The sequence below is a fragment of the Cherax quadricarinatus genome, chromosome 83, assembly GCF_038502225.1.
Source record: "Cherax quadricarinatus isolate ZL_2023a chromosome 83, ASM3850222v1, whole genome shotgun sequence".
Taxonomy (NCBI): domain Eukaryota; kingdom Metazoa; phylum Arthropoda; class Malacostraca; order Decapoda; family Parastacidae; genus Cherax; species Cherax quadricarinatus.
In genome coordinates, this window is record NC_091374.1 from 6,590,672 (window position 1) to 6,606,025 (window position 15,354).

The 15,354-nt window shown below is 43.3% G+C and overlaps 1 protein-coding gene across 8 annotated transcripts in view; it reads left to right on the forward strand.

The window, feature by feature from the left end:
- LOC128702196 (diacylglycerol kinase eta) overlaps positions 1-15,354 on the forward strand; it is a 277,320-nt gene that overhangs the window by 38,795 nt on the left and 223,171 nt on the right. For 2 of the 8 annotated variants that reach the window (XM_070102778.1, XM_053796316.2), the window contains exon 1: positions 11,861-12,270. The exons of 5 other annotated variants lie outside the window; for them this stretch is intronic. The gene's annotated coding sequence lies outside the window, so the exon portion shown is untranslated. Of the gene's footprint in view, positions 1-11,860; positions 12,271-15,354 lie in introns of those variants that run through there. One more of the 8 variants, XM_053796317.2, reaches the window with a different exon arrangement.

A 15,354-nucleotide genomic window follows, 5' to 3' on the forward strand; every position in this document is an offset into this window, starting at 1 on the left:
AAATATCAGCACTGTAGATTTGAAGTCAACATGAAGACACAGTTTGCCTACTATAGTGTCGATAATTCTACCAACATTATTACAACTTGAAGAGACATTCACAAGTTATCACATGGAAACTTTTAATATTCCTGTTAAATTAAAAATACTAATTGACACCTACACAACCCCCCCCCCTTCCCGTTAACTGTTCGTAAAATAGCGAATTTGTACCTACACAGCATAAACCAAACGGTATCATTCTTTTATTAAGATGCCGTTCAGAAGTACATACTAGAGTTATTTCATGGAAAAAATATCACAAATTAGCTAATTGGTATCTACACACACACCACATCCACACTGATGTGAATAAATGGTTTACAAAGCCGACAAGTTGATAAATGAGACACGTGCAATATTTGGGTATCTATTCTGGAAACGTTTCGCCACACATTGGCTTCTTCAGTCCAGTACAGAGAAAGGTGGAAGATGAGTTTGAGGTGATCAGTCCCTAAGCACCTCAAACTCTTCTACCTTTTTTCTGCATTAATAATAATCACAACCCCCTTAGGGTAGGATACTTAGTGTTCTGACGGGTTTAGCGTCTGTGTTTGTGTAATAGTAAAAAGTTGATAGAAGAGCCAAACCCTGGAATGATCTGTATAAAGTTGACCAGAGGCCACCATCACATATAAGTAGTTGTATGAATCTTTCCCCTAGTTACAGTACACAGTGTTGAAAATTTGAAGCCAGTCGGAGAAGGCGTTCTCGAGTTAGAATGAAAACTTGGTTGCAGGAAGAATTCAAGGGATATCTGTCTCGTCTAGGGAATTGGCTCTGTGCTCCAGTTCCCTAAATTAAACCTGAACGCCTTCCATCCCCCCTCCCACGTGTTGTATAATCCTTATGGTTTTAGCGCTCCCCCATAATTATTATTCTCGTCTTTTTCCACCACAACTATTCTCATTCTGTCACTCATTTTTTTTACGAAATTTCAAGCGTTAGTTTGTTAACGTATCGTAACGAGGTTGTCTGCAGCCTCGTGCCAGATCAGGTTCCAGTCTTATCATGGTAATTTTTCTGTTGTGCGGAAAAAGACACTTATGTACAGTTCAGGACATTTATTAAATGAAACTTTTCACCATGAGCGGCGAGGAAGCCACTCGTGGCTAAATGTTTCCTCGTAATGTTTTGAACTGTACATAAAAGTGTCTTTCCACATCTCGGCATCACCGTCTCAGTTTTCAGTTTTGACTAACGCGATGTTTTTATTACAGAAACGTTTCGCATTCCAGGAGCTTTGTCAAGCCGAAATGTTACCGCAATAAAAATGTTGCATTAGTTGCACATGCGTCCTATTACCTAACATATTGTCGGTATTTCTAGCAACATCATTACAATTTTGCTGCTGTCTACACGCCGTATTCTGTGGTGGTGGCATTATCAGAGGAAGGCTGGTGGCTGCGTCCGTGTGAGTGACTCACACTGCCTGTGGTGGTGGCATTATCAGAGGAAGGCTGGTGGCTGCGTCCGTGTGAGTGACTCACACTGCCTGTGGTGGTGACATTATCAGAGGAAGGCTGGTGGCTGCGTCCGTGTGAGTGACTCACACTGCCTGTGGTGGTGGCATTATCAGAGGAAGGCTGGTGGCTGCGTCCGTGTGACTCACACTGCCTGTGGTGGTGACATTATCAGAGGAAGGTTTGTGCCTGCGTCCGTGTGAGTGGCTCACACTGCCTGTGGTGGTGGCATTATCAGAGGAAGGCTGGTGCCTGCGTCCGTGTGAGTGACTCACACTGCCTGTGGTGGTGGCATTATCAGAGGAAGGCTGGTGCCTGCGTCCGTGTGAGTGACTCACACTGCCTGTGGTGGTGGCATTATCAGAGGAAGGCTGGTGCCTGCGTCCGTGTGAGTGACTCACACTGCCTTATTGCTTCACTAACAGTAATAGATGGGTGTGTGAGAGAGAGAACAGGTGCTACACACTCAATTAAGGCACTAACAATGCTTATTCACACCATCCTTAGAACAGGTCCACCCACCCCTCTGCCACACCTTGTCCACGCCACAAGGTCATACCTGTGTGTGTGTTTTGAAGGTACGCGGGTGAGAGTCGTATAGTGGTATCGACAAGTTGTAGGTAAATATGTTTTCCAATGATGTATTTGAATTTCTGTTGATAAAGCCACTGTTGTAGAGGTGTCTAATTCTTCATTGTTTGTATTGTATACCATTCTTGTATAAAACACGTGTATGCATTGAACGAGACATCAGGAGGCGTTTCGCCATGAGTGGTTTCTACATTCACTTGTGGCAGAACGTTTCCTTAATGTTTCTTCATCAGTGTACGTGCATTTTACCTGAAGCTTGAGTGTATGTTAATACCGACAGCATAATGACTACAGTAGGCCTGTTGGCCCATGCTAGACAAGTCCAACCCACACCCACTTGTGTACCCGTCCAACCTATATTTAAAGTCACCCAAAGTTCTCTCAACTCGATGACTACCCGGGAGTTTGTTTCACTCGTGTGTGTGTGTGTGTGTGTGTGTGTGTGTGCATGCCTATTTGGTTGCAGAGGTCGATTCATAGCTCCTGGCCCCGCCTCTTCACTGATCGCTACTAGGTCCTCTCCGTGCTCCATGACCTTTATCAAACCTCGTCATATTAAAACTATGCATGGTTCCTGTGTGTGTATATATATATATATATATATATATATATATATATATATATATATATATATATATATATATATATATATATAATGTCGTGCCGAATAGGCAGAACTTGCGATCTTGGCTTAAATAGCAACACTCATCCTGCCATATAGGACAAGTGAAAATTTGTGTATGCAATAATTTCGCCAAAATCATTCTGAACCTAACGAAAAAAAATATATTTCACTGTGTTTGTTTAGTATTAAATTATTGTAAACAAATCTAAAATATATTTAGTTGGGTTAGGCTAAAATAAATTGTTCTTGTTATAATAAGGTTAGGTAAGTTTTCTAAGTTCCTTTCGGTGCAAAATTATAAATTTTTACATCAACATTAATGAAGAAAATATATCTTTAAACGTATAAGAGAACATTTTAGAAAGGACTTAATTTTAAATGAGTTCTTACTAATTGACCAGTTTTACATATTCGGCACGACATATATATATATATATATATATATATATATATATATATATATATATATATATATATATATATATATATATATATATATATAATGTCGTGCCGAATATGTAAAACTGGTCAATTAGCAAGAACTCATTTAAAATTAAGTCCTTTCTAAAATGTTCTCTTATACGTTTAAAGATATATTTTTTTCATTAAGGATAATGTAAAAAATTTTAATTTTGCACCAAAAGAATCTTAGAAAACTTACCTAACCTTATTATAACAAGTACAATTTATTTTAGCCTAACCTAACTAAATATATTTTAGATTTGTTTACAATAATTTAATACTAAACAAGCACAATGAAATATATTTTTTTCGTTAGGTTCAGAATGATTTTGGCGAAATTATTGCATACACAAATTTTCACTTGTCCTATATGGCAAGATGAACGTTGCTATTTAAGCCAAGATCGCAAGTTCTGCCTATTCGGCACGACATATATATATATTATAATCTACAAGTATGTCTACAGGGTATACAGACCATAGCACACATCAGTTACATACTATATAGAAAGCACCTTATGGGTTTTCTAAACCATTTATCACATCTGTCTGACACTGCAAGACCTTTATTAGCACGTTTCACCTACGTGATAGTCTCATGGGGTGAAACGTCTCACTAGTAATATCTTTTGCTGTGTACGTCTTTGTTCTATTTGTGGTGTTAGCGTTTTCCTTTCAGTATAAGAGTATATATCGATACCATGCCTAACCCTTCTAGGGTAGGGTAGGTGCCTGAGCCCGAGCCTTTAGCTCATAAGACTGTCATTCCCATTTGCCCCCTTGGGGCGGGGATGGCAGACCAGAGAGGCCTAGCTTGTGGATAGGCCTGGGGACAATTGGTCCCAAAGATGAGGAGGTACTTGTGCCTCCTCCCATGGGAGACTTAGGTCTCAGACACTCCCTAAAGAGGGAGCCAAGGCCGGGCCACCACTTGGAAAAGGCCCGGGCCGGGAGAATACCGGCTAATCTTTAATAATAATAATATAAGAGTGGTGACGTGTACTTAACAGTGGTGACGTGTACTTAGCTCTGTGAAGACCTGTTTGTGTGCTCTCTGTGAATCTGAACCAGGATGCCCTCTCTTGAGCAACTTTACCAGCAGCTGAGAGAAGAGCTCAGAGTTGCTAAGATGGAGATACGGCGATTAACGGAGGAGAACAAGAGGATTCGTAGTAATCCTTCTGTTGTGAGTCCCCAGGTTAAGAGGGGAGCTTGGTCAGTGGCCGGGCAACATGGAACCAAGCTGAAGATCAAGAAAACGGTTGGAGAGGCAGAAACAGCGAGAAACCAGAAGTCTACAGTGGAAACTTCCAACCCATTCTCGGTGCTACCTGACGAATGTGAGTGTTCTACTGGGAATGCCACAACGAGCACCAAAGAAGCATTGGCAGACGTGAGTAAGACATCCCTAGAAACCCCAACGAAGACCATCGAGAACGTCTTGACGAATTCTACAAGTGGTGTAATGCTACCTGGCGAATGTGAGTCATAGGGACCAGGGGAGACTACTATGGGAGGAAATTGTTAGGGCCACAAGGCACGATAATGTAGTAATTCTAGGAGACTTTAACTTTAGTCATATTGATTGGAATTTCTTAACTGGGAATTTAGAATCATACGACTTCTTAGAAGTAGTTCAGGATTGTTTTTTGAAGCAGTTTGTGACAGAACCTACAAGGGGTAATAACCTGCTTGACTTAGTTCTGGCAAACAATGAATCCCTTGTTAATAATTTAGAAGTTTCAGAAGAACTGGGTGCTAGCGACCACAAATCAATTACATTTAGAATTGAATGGAAGTATGATAGTAGGGATAACTCAGTAACAGCCCCAGATTTTCGCTTAGCAGATTACGATGGGCTTAGAGAACACTTATCATCTGTTGACTGGGGTAACGAAGAGAACTATCAATATGACAGTTTTCTGAACACAATACATGCTGCTCAAAGAACGTTTATCCCTTATAAGGAAATTAGATCAAATAGAAATGACCCAAAATGGATGAATAATAGGCTGAAATATCTACTAGGGCATAAAGGAATTTATAGGCGTATCTAAAGAGGCGAAGGTCATCTTATGAATCAGTATATTGACATTAAGAGGGACATTAAAAAGGGGAGAAGAAAAGCTAAAAGGGACTATGAAATTAAAGTTGCTAGGGATTCTAAAACTAACCCAAAAAGTTTTTTCCAGGTCTATAGAACAAAAGTCAGAGATAAGATAGGTCCCCTTAAAAATAACTATGGGCATCTTACTGACAAAGAGAATGAAATGTGCTCGATTTTAAATAATTATTTTCTCTCGGTTTTTACACAGGAAGACACTAATAATATTCCGGTAATTAATTTTTATTGTGGATCAGAAGAAGATAAATTATGTAACATCACAGTCACTAGTGAAATGGTTGTGAAGCAGATAGACCAACTGAAGCAAAATAAGTCACCAGGTCCTGATGAGGTTTTTTCAAGGGTTCTGAAGGAATGCAAAATGGAAGTCTGTGAACCATTAACTAATATTTTTAATTTATCTCTTCAAACAGGTGTAGTGTCTGATATGTGGAAGATGGCTAATGTAATTCCTATTTTTAAAACAGGGGACAAGTCGTTACCGTCAAATTACCGCCCAATAAGCCTGACCTCAATTGTAGGCAAATTACTAGAGTCAATTATAGCTCAGATTATAAGAAGCCATCTCGATAAGCATAGCTTGATTAATGATACTCAGCATGGATTCACAAGAGGCCGGTCTTGTCTAACTAATTTATTAACTTTCTTCAGTAAAGCTTTTGAGGCTGTTGACCACGATAAAGAATTTGATATTATTTACTTAGATTTTAGTAAGGCATTTGATAGAGTTCCGCACCAAAGACTGTTGAAGAAAGTAGCAGCTCATGGCATTGGGGGAAGGGTGCTCTCGTGGATCGAATCATGGCTCACAGACAGGAAGCAAAGAGTGTCCATAAATGGGGTTAAATCCGAGTGGGGATCAGTAACAAGTGGCGTTCCACAGGGATCAGTCTTGGGCCCGTTGTTGTTTATAATATATATCAATGATCTTGATGAAGGAATTGCTAGTGATATGAGCAAATTCGCCGATGACACGAAGATAGGTAGGATAATTGATTCAAACGTAGATGTTAGGGAACTTCAGGGGGATTTAGACAAACTCTACTCTTGGTCAGAAAAGTGGCAGATGCAGTTCAATGTAGATAAATGCAAGGTTCTGAAGCTCGGGAGTGTCCATAACCCTAGCACTTATAAGTTATATAATGTAGAACTTAGCCATACAGATTGCGAAAAGGACTTGGGGGTTATGGTAAGCAGCAACCTTAAACCAAGACAGCAATGCCTAAGCGTACGTAATAAGGCAAATAGATTACTGGGATTTATATCAAGAAGTGTAAGCAACAGAAGTTCAGAGGTCATACTGCAGCTTTATACATCATTAGTAAGGCCTCACCTAGATTATGCAGCTCAATTCTGGTCTCCATATTACAGAATGGACATAAATTCGTTAGAAAACATTCAGCGTAGGATGACTAAATTAATACATAGCATTAGAAATCTTCCTTATGAAGAAAGATTGAAGACTCAAGTTACATTCACTTGTTAGACGAAGAATGAGGGGAGACCTGATTGAAGTGTATAAGTGGAAGATAGGTATTAATAAAGGGGATATTAACAAGGTCTTGAGGATATCTCTTTAAGAGAGAACCCGCAGTAATAGATTTAAGTTGGATAAGTTTAGATTTAGAAAGGACATAGGAAAGTATTGGTTTGGAAATAGGGTAGTTGATGAGTGGAACAGTCTACCTAGTTGGGTTATTGAGGCTGGGACTTTGGGTAGTTTCAAATTTAGGTTGGATAAGTACATGAGTGGGAGGGGTTGGATTTGAGTGGGACTTGCACATCGGAGCTTGTTTCTTGGGTGGCATTGAAAATTGGGTTGGTCAAATGCTTGTTAGTGGGATGAGTTGTAAAGAACCTGCCTGGTGTGGGCCAACAGGCCTGCTGCAGTGTTTCTCCTTTCTTATGTTCTTATGTTCTTATATATACTCCGGAGGATGTATTTCTCTCAGCGTATATATACTGAGAGTTTAATCCCCATTTTAGCTATGAAAGTATTTTTATACTGGTAAAAAAGTTGTGTAGTCGATAATCTTTAAATGCCATTAACCAACCATTAATTCATCAAAATAATTTTCTGCTTCCCGGCCCGAGGCCAGAGTACTTTGTTGAATGTTTGATCAAGCAGGCTTTTCTTGCTAGTGGCCTACATAACCCTTGATAATTAAGGCTCATTTGCAGTACTTGGGGTGACTACTGCCGAACGTTTCGCCTGCAGTAGAAACCTCTGCAGTTGGAGCTGTATGACCCCTTGTGGGTTTAGCGGTTAGTTTTGATTATAATTCTTAAGTTGGAAGACGCCTGTTGTGCGCGAATGGTATACAATACCGACAAGATGAATTAGACACATGTGCAACATCTTAGTATATTTGTAGACGTTTCGCCATCCAGTGGCTTTATCACTACAAAAACATGTGAAGAATGTGGAACTATATACGGTGCTCTTCACCTGTTAAGAGGTGTTACACCTGTTATTGTTGGTATAACTTGGAGAACTCAGCCTGACCACGCCCGTCCGTCTCCAGGTCTTTCAAGAAGTAGAAAGATCTCTATCGGCGAATGCGCAGGACGCAGCGAGGCTTGACAGGGAGCATGACTATCATCTATACTCAATGCATATAATACTACACAAGTATTCCAGTGTTAACACACCAACTCCAAAGGCTGGAAGACGCCCGTTGTGTAGGCAAGAAGCAAAGTGTTGAAGATAAGACACATGTGCAGCAGTTAGGTATCTTTATTGTTGAAATGTTTCGCTTACTGTACACTAGACTTTTTCAACAAATACAAAGGGAGCAGTATAAATGAAATGAAGTTGATGTAATCAGTCTTCAACCTTGGAGAAAAAGTATTTGAGGTGGTCATTCCCGTAGCCTGGAGAAGAGTTCAACTCCGCCAGTATCTCTCATTCAGAGAGAGGTACTGGCGGGTGCCACCCACGCTACCATACTCTGAAAAAATTTCCCCTCATTGCTCCTGTTGCTTTCCTTGCAACATTGTACAGCTCCCGATGACGCACTGATAAGTGTGAAAGTACTTGAGCTTAAGATCCCCCCACCCCGGTGGCTTGTCTTGTGTGTATATAATGGTGTCTAAAATTCTCGCATAAGTCAACTGCCGTTAACCCTTTTGGGGCCTAGTTCCTAGGTCTTGTTTATCCATATGTTCTTGCGCTACCCTCCATAGGATGGATATGGGGTGCACAATCAATAGTGGCAAAACCCAAGTCTGACCGAAACTTCGTCGTAAGCTCCTCTCTCCTATGTGCGGGCTATTTGTGTGTTATTCCAGTCACGGTATTGTGCATTTTTGTTCTTTCTAGTAGCTTGTTCCATTTATCTGCAACTCTGTTGTTTAACTATTCCTTCTTTATATCCTATTTTTTTTTAGACACTTTCTTAGCATCCTTTCAACCTAGTGTTGGCCTACAAGATTTACTGTCATTCCTCACCTCTTGGGGGGAGACAGGGAGGGACGGAAGTAGGGAGGTTGGTTTGGAGGGAGGGAGGGAGGGAGGGCAGGCAGGCGGGTGGACTCCAGTATTTCAATTAAAAAAATGAAATGGAAACCTAGTGACTCGCTTGTTTAACATTCCTGATTTTTTTCATCTCTGCCTTTCATCAGAGGTCGAGTTTTGTAGCTGATGTTGGAACTTGGATAAAAAAGAAATAGAATAGAAATCTTCTCATTTTCTCTCCTGTGCGAGATAATGCAATTTTTTGGTAACATGGAGAACCCGGATTTGAGAGTTATTGGTGGTGGCCTGACGCAATGGTGACGGTGAACCTTTGATAACCACGTTGTGCTTACAACCATTAGTCTATAACTATGAAGTACATTATGTACGTGTAAGCGTTGATGTGGAACTAGGAGCTACACCACGTTGGATGTGCAACCATTGCTGTGGGACCAGGAGATATAGCACGTTGTATGTGCAACCATTGCTGTGGGACCAGGGGATATAGCACGTATGTGCAACCATTGCTGTGGGACCAGGAGGTACAGCACGTTGTATGTGCAACCATTGCTGTGGGACCAGGAGATATAGCACGTTGTATGTGCAACCATTGCTGTGGGACCAGGAGGTACAGCACGTTGTATGTGCAACCATTGCTGTGGGACCAGGAGATATAGCACGTTGTATGTGCAACCATTGTTGTGGGATCAGGAGGTACAGCACGTTGTATGTGCAACTATTGGTGTGGGACCAGGAGATACAACATGTATGTGCGGCCACTGCTGTGGGGCCAGGAGGTACAGCACGTTGTATGTGCAACTATTGCTGTGGGACCAGGAGGTGCAGCACGTTGTATGTGCGGCCATTGCTGTGGGACCAGGAGGTACAGCACGTTGTATGTGCGGCCATTGCTGTGGGACCAGGAGGTACAGCACGTTGTATGTGCGGCCACTGCTGTGGGACCAGGAGGTACAGCACGTTGTATGTGCGGCCACTGCTGTGGGACCAGGAGGTACAGCACGTTGTATGTGCAACCATTGCTGTGGGACCAGGAGGTACAGCACGTTGTATGTGCAACTATTGCTGTGGGACCAGGAGGTACAGCACGTTGTATGTGCAACCATTGCTGTGGGACCAGGAGGTACAGCATGGTGTATGTGCAACCATTGCTGTGGGACCAGGAGGTACAGCACGTTGTATGTGCAACCATTGCTGTGGGACCAGGAGGTACAACACGTTGTATGTGCAACCATTGCTGTGGGACCAGGAGGTACAGCACGTTGTATGTGCGGCCATTACTGTGGGACCAGGAGGTACAGCACGTTGTATGTGCAACCATTGCTGTGGGACCAGAAGGTACAGCACGTTGTATGTGCAGCCATTGCTGTGGGACCAGGAGGTACAGCACGTTGTATGTGCAACCATTGCTGTGGGACCAGGAGGTACAACACGTTGTATGTGCAACCATTGCTGTGGGACCAGGAGGTACAGCCCGTTGTATGTGCGGCCATTACTGTGGGACCAGGAGGTACAGCACGTTGTATGTGCAACCATTGCTGTGGGACCAGGAGGTACAGCACGTTGTATGTGCAGCCATTGCTGTGGGACCAGGAGGTACAGCACGTTGTATGTGCAACCATTGCTGTGGGACCAGGAGGTACAGCACGTTGTATGTGCGGCCATTACTGTGGGACCAGGAGGTACAACACGTTGTATGTGCAACCATTGCTGTGGGACCAGGAGGTACAGCACGTTGTATGTGCGGCCATTACTGTGGGACCAGGAGGTACAGCACGTTGTATGTGCGGCCATTGCTGTGGGACCAGGAGGTGCAGCACGTTGTATGTGCAACCATTGCTGTGGGACCAGGAGGTACAGCACGTTGTATGTGCAGCCATTACTGTGGGACCAGGAGGTACAGCACGTTGTATGTGCGGCCATTGCTGTGGGACCAGGAGGTGCAGCACGTTGTATGTGCGGCCATTGTTGTTGGACCAGGAGTTACAGCACGTTGTTCGTACAAGAATTCATTAAAAATGTGTGAGATGCCTCGTCAGCACCACCCACCCCAGGATCCTTCCCTCCCAGCGCGGGGTCACCTTACGCTGTGGTGGCGAGGTTTGACTGCTTTGTGCTTACGGGTAGGGGGGCTTCTTTTCTGGGAGTGCCACTCTCCCTACAGGGTGCCACTCTCCCCACAGTGCCTCTCCACAGGGTGCCACTTCCCACAGTGCCTCTCCACAGGGTGCCACCATCCCCACGGTACCACCCTTCCCACATGGTGCCACTCTCCCCACAGGGTGCCACTCTCTCCACAGGGTGCCATCCTCACTGGATGCCACTCTCCCCACAGAGTGCTTGCTTAAGAACCCACCATCTCTTTCGCCATAATTGGTTGGGATATTTTTCCTTTCGTCTAAATTTGCTGACACGGTCGATGACACGGAATTCTTTATATAGCTTGTGAAATGTGAATAAATTTTGAATAATTTTACGTGCTCGTGTGATTAAGTTATGTAATGCGAGAGTGAACTAGTGACGACACTAGCAAGTTGATAATGGCTGAATAAACTTGATCATCGGAAAGGGAATATTTTCAAAGTATAAATTTGATTATTAGATGGGGAATATTTTCAAAGCTCTCAATAACCAGATGGTTCTAGTATTTTGTAAATAAAATAAAAACTCCTTAGAATCGAACCTGGGTCCTACGGTTGTGAGGCGCAAGCAGCAAGTCACTTTTTGTTTTTTCCATATAGCAGTGTGAGGTTATCCTGTTATATGGTAGTTACACAGTGAGAACAAAAGTTGTTTTTCTTTCTGGTATATTCCATCAGGCAGGATGAGTTTCATACAGTGTTAAAATCTGTCAGCCTGATCTGGGAGATTTTACTAGGGCAATGAGGGTGTCATCAAATGTTCTATTAAAGGTTCATTAGCCAAAGCAGGTGACGGAGGTTGTGGGGGAGAAGGTTGTAAAGGTGGAGGAAGTTGTAGGGGAGGAGGAGGAGGAGGTTGTAGGGGTGGAAGAGGTTTTAGTGGAGGAGGCTGCAATGGGCGGGCGAGGCAGGAGGAAGAGGAGACGGCTGTAAGGTTCAGTGTCTGGTCGCAGCGAGGAGGGAGTGGACGGTTGCTTCTGGCCCTCACACTGCAGTATCACTCGCAGCAGTACATTGCCACCAGACACACCACACTGTCACACACGCGTACCAACCAGTTTCTACTTCCCTCAAGTTACCCTTCAAGTAGTGTCACATGCAGTTAGTGTTTTCTAAAGACTCTTACTGTGTTTTTATTTATCGGAACTGAAGCCGCTCCACAAGCGATGGTGACACTGGAAGGTGTATACCAGGCTTGTTGTATAAGCCTTAGGGGGGATAACACGCACCGCTAATATATTTTGCTGAATTCATTTACCACTATTGCTACTATTACTGATAATATTGCTAAAACTACTGACACTTTCTGCTGATGCTGTTATTGCTGCTGCTTAGACTGTCATCTGTCATGTAAGTCGTACTTATATTTTGTAATTATTTGAATGCATTGGTAAAGTCACGTGTATCTTAGATCAGGAAATATATATACCTCCCCCTCCTATTTTTCCCCCCTAACAGTAGGTGATGGGGAGACAGGTGATACCCAAGCGTCAGTCACCCTCACAATCCTCCGTAATAGGTGACGGGAAACAGATGACACTCGGGCATCAGTCACCCACCAAAGCTACTGTAACAGTAGGTGACAGGTGACACTCTGGGATCAGTCAGTCTCTCCCCCCCCCCATCTTGATCAGTCCTCGAGTTCTGTGTTAGAAAAGTCCCCCCAGTCCTGTGTTAGAAATACTGTCCCCCCAGTCCTGTGTTAGAAAATACTGTCCCCCAGTCCTGTGTTAGAAAACACTGTCCCCCAGTCCTGTGTTAGAAAACACTGTCCCCCAGTCCTGTGTTAGAAAACAGTCCCCCAGTCCTGTTAGAAAACACTGTCCCCGAGTCCTGTGTTAGAAAATACTGTCCCCCAGTCCTGTGTTAGAAAATACTGTCCCCCAGTCCTGTGTTAGAAAATACTGTCCCCCAGTCCTATGTTAGAAAATACTGTCCCCCAGTCCTGTGTTAGAAAATACTGTCCCCCAGTCCTATGTTAGAAAATACTGTCCCCCAGTCCTATGTTAGAAAATACTGTCCCCCAGTCCTGTGTTAGAAAATACTGTCCCCCAGTCCTGTGTTAGAAAACACTGTCCTCCAATCCTGTGTTAGAAAGCACTGTCCCCCCTAGTCCTATTATAAAGCACCACTCTCCCAGCCCTATGTTAGAAAACACCCTCCTCCTAGTCCTATGTTAGAAAACACTATTCCCCAGTCCTGTGTTAGAAAACACCGTCCTCCCAGTCCTGTGTTAGAAAACACCGCCCTCCTAGTCCTATGTTAGAAAACACCGCCTTCCTAGCCCTGTGTTAGAAAACAGTTCCCAAGTCCTGTTAGAAAACACCGTCCTCACAGTCCTGTGTTAAAAACACTGGTCCTGTGCAAAAAAAAAAAGAAAAAAAAAATGTTCGTTTTGAATGCCACATCGTGTTAGGAAGCACTCCAGCCTAGTGTTAGAAGTGGACGACCTTCTGGAGGTGTTCTGGTGTTGGGTTTGATGCATCTGGAGGTGTTCTGGTGTTGGGTTTGATGCATCTGGAGGTGTTCTGGTGTTGGGTTTGATGCATCTGGAGGTGTTCTGGTGTTGGGTTTGATGCATCTGGAGGTGTTCTGGTGTTGGGTTTGATGCATCTGGAGGTGTTCTGGTGTTGGGTTTGATGCATTTGGAGGTGTTCTGGTGTTGGGTTTGATGCATCTGGAGATGTTCTGGTGTTGGGTTTAAGGCATCTGGAGGTGTTCTGGTGTTGGGTTTAAGGCATCTGGAGGTGTTCTGGTGTTGGGTTTAAGGCATCTGGAGGTGTTCTGGTGTTGGGTTTAAGGCATCTGGAGGTGTTCTGGTGTTGGGTTTAAGGCATCTGGAGGTGTTCTGGTGTTGGGTTTAAGGCACCCCTTTACCCACTTATAATAAAAAATTGTCCCACTCTTCCAGTTTTGTTTAAAAACAACAGCTGACATATATGTTTTTAATTTGCAGTGTCAGTTTATGGTAGATCTTTGCCCTGTGTGTTTCTATTTGATGGATCTTAATATTATTATCAAAAAGAAGCACTAGGGGCATACAACGCTGCATTTAATGTGATAGATTACTGCAAGAACTGTGATAGATCTCTACAAGGATGTTGGTAGTTGAACAGTGTGTTGTTTATGTGGCTCGTATCTTCAATTCCCTCTGCTGATTTATATTGGGTTGGTTTGTCGAGTCTTCCCGTTGAGGGATAGGTCAGTAGGTACCTACTCCAGGGAATATTCTATCTGATATTTGTAGTTCCAGTAAGTTCTTTCTCGTTTATGTACAACATCTCGCCAGAGGACAAGTGTGGAGGTTTTTCTAGAGTAAACTGGACAAGTGTAGGCAGGTTTCGCTTTACAGCGTTTTGCTAATACAGCGGTTTTCAGTTATACCCATTCTTCATTTATTCCGACTTCGTGCAATAAATATATTCACCGCTCACTATAAGTTAAAGACGAAAATATTTTAAGGTAAGTAATGTGTGTATTGTATATCCATTTTTTAGGCCAAGCTATATTGCTCACTTAATATATTATAATGCAAACATGATATCAGGCTTTTATTTGTATTTGAAAGTAAAAAAAAGAGCTATGATTCATTTTACAGCGATTTTCGTTTTACAGCAGTAGCCTGTAATCTAACCTGCTGTATAAGCAGGGCCCTACAGTAGCCCAGAACCTAACTTGCTGTATAAGGGAGGCCCTCCTGTATCTCCACCAAGTTCCAGATCAACTAGGCTGGGATGTAATGTGGGCCAGCGGGCTGGCAGCAACAACAACCAGGTAGACTAGACAAACACCAGAGAAGCCTGGCTCAGGGCCGGGCTCCGGGAGGAGACAAGTTCTTGAAGTAAATCAAAGGTACGTGCCTGCAGGTGTACCCTGGCCGAATGCTGTGTATACTTCAGCGTGTCTTCAGGTTCCCTGGGTATATCAGTCGTGTACCTGGATGATTCTCGTGGTACCACAGTGCACTTGGATGATTCTCTTGGTACAACAGTGTACCTGGATGATTCTCTTGGTACCACACTGTACCTGGATGATTCTCTTGGTACCACACTGTACCTGGATGATTCTCGTGGCACCGCACAGTGTGCCTGGATGATTCTCTTAGCACCACACTGTACCTGGATGATTCTCGTGGTACCACACTGTACCTGGATGATTCTCTTAGTACCACACTGTACCTAGATGATTCTCGTGGCACCGCACAGTGTACCTGGATGATTCTCTTGGTACCACACTGTACCTGGATGATTCTCTTGGAACTCTGGAACTCGTGGAACTCTGTTTTCATTAAGAACTGCAAGAAACCCCTCTCGCATGCCCTAAGTACACTATGGAGGAGGAGCTTGGACATGGGTGAAATTCCACAGTCACTTAAAACAACGGATATAGCCCCACTCCATAAAGGTGGCAGCAAAGCATTAGCTAAGAACTATA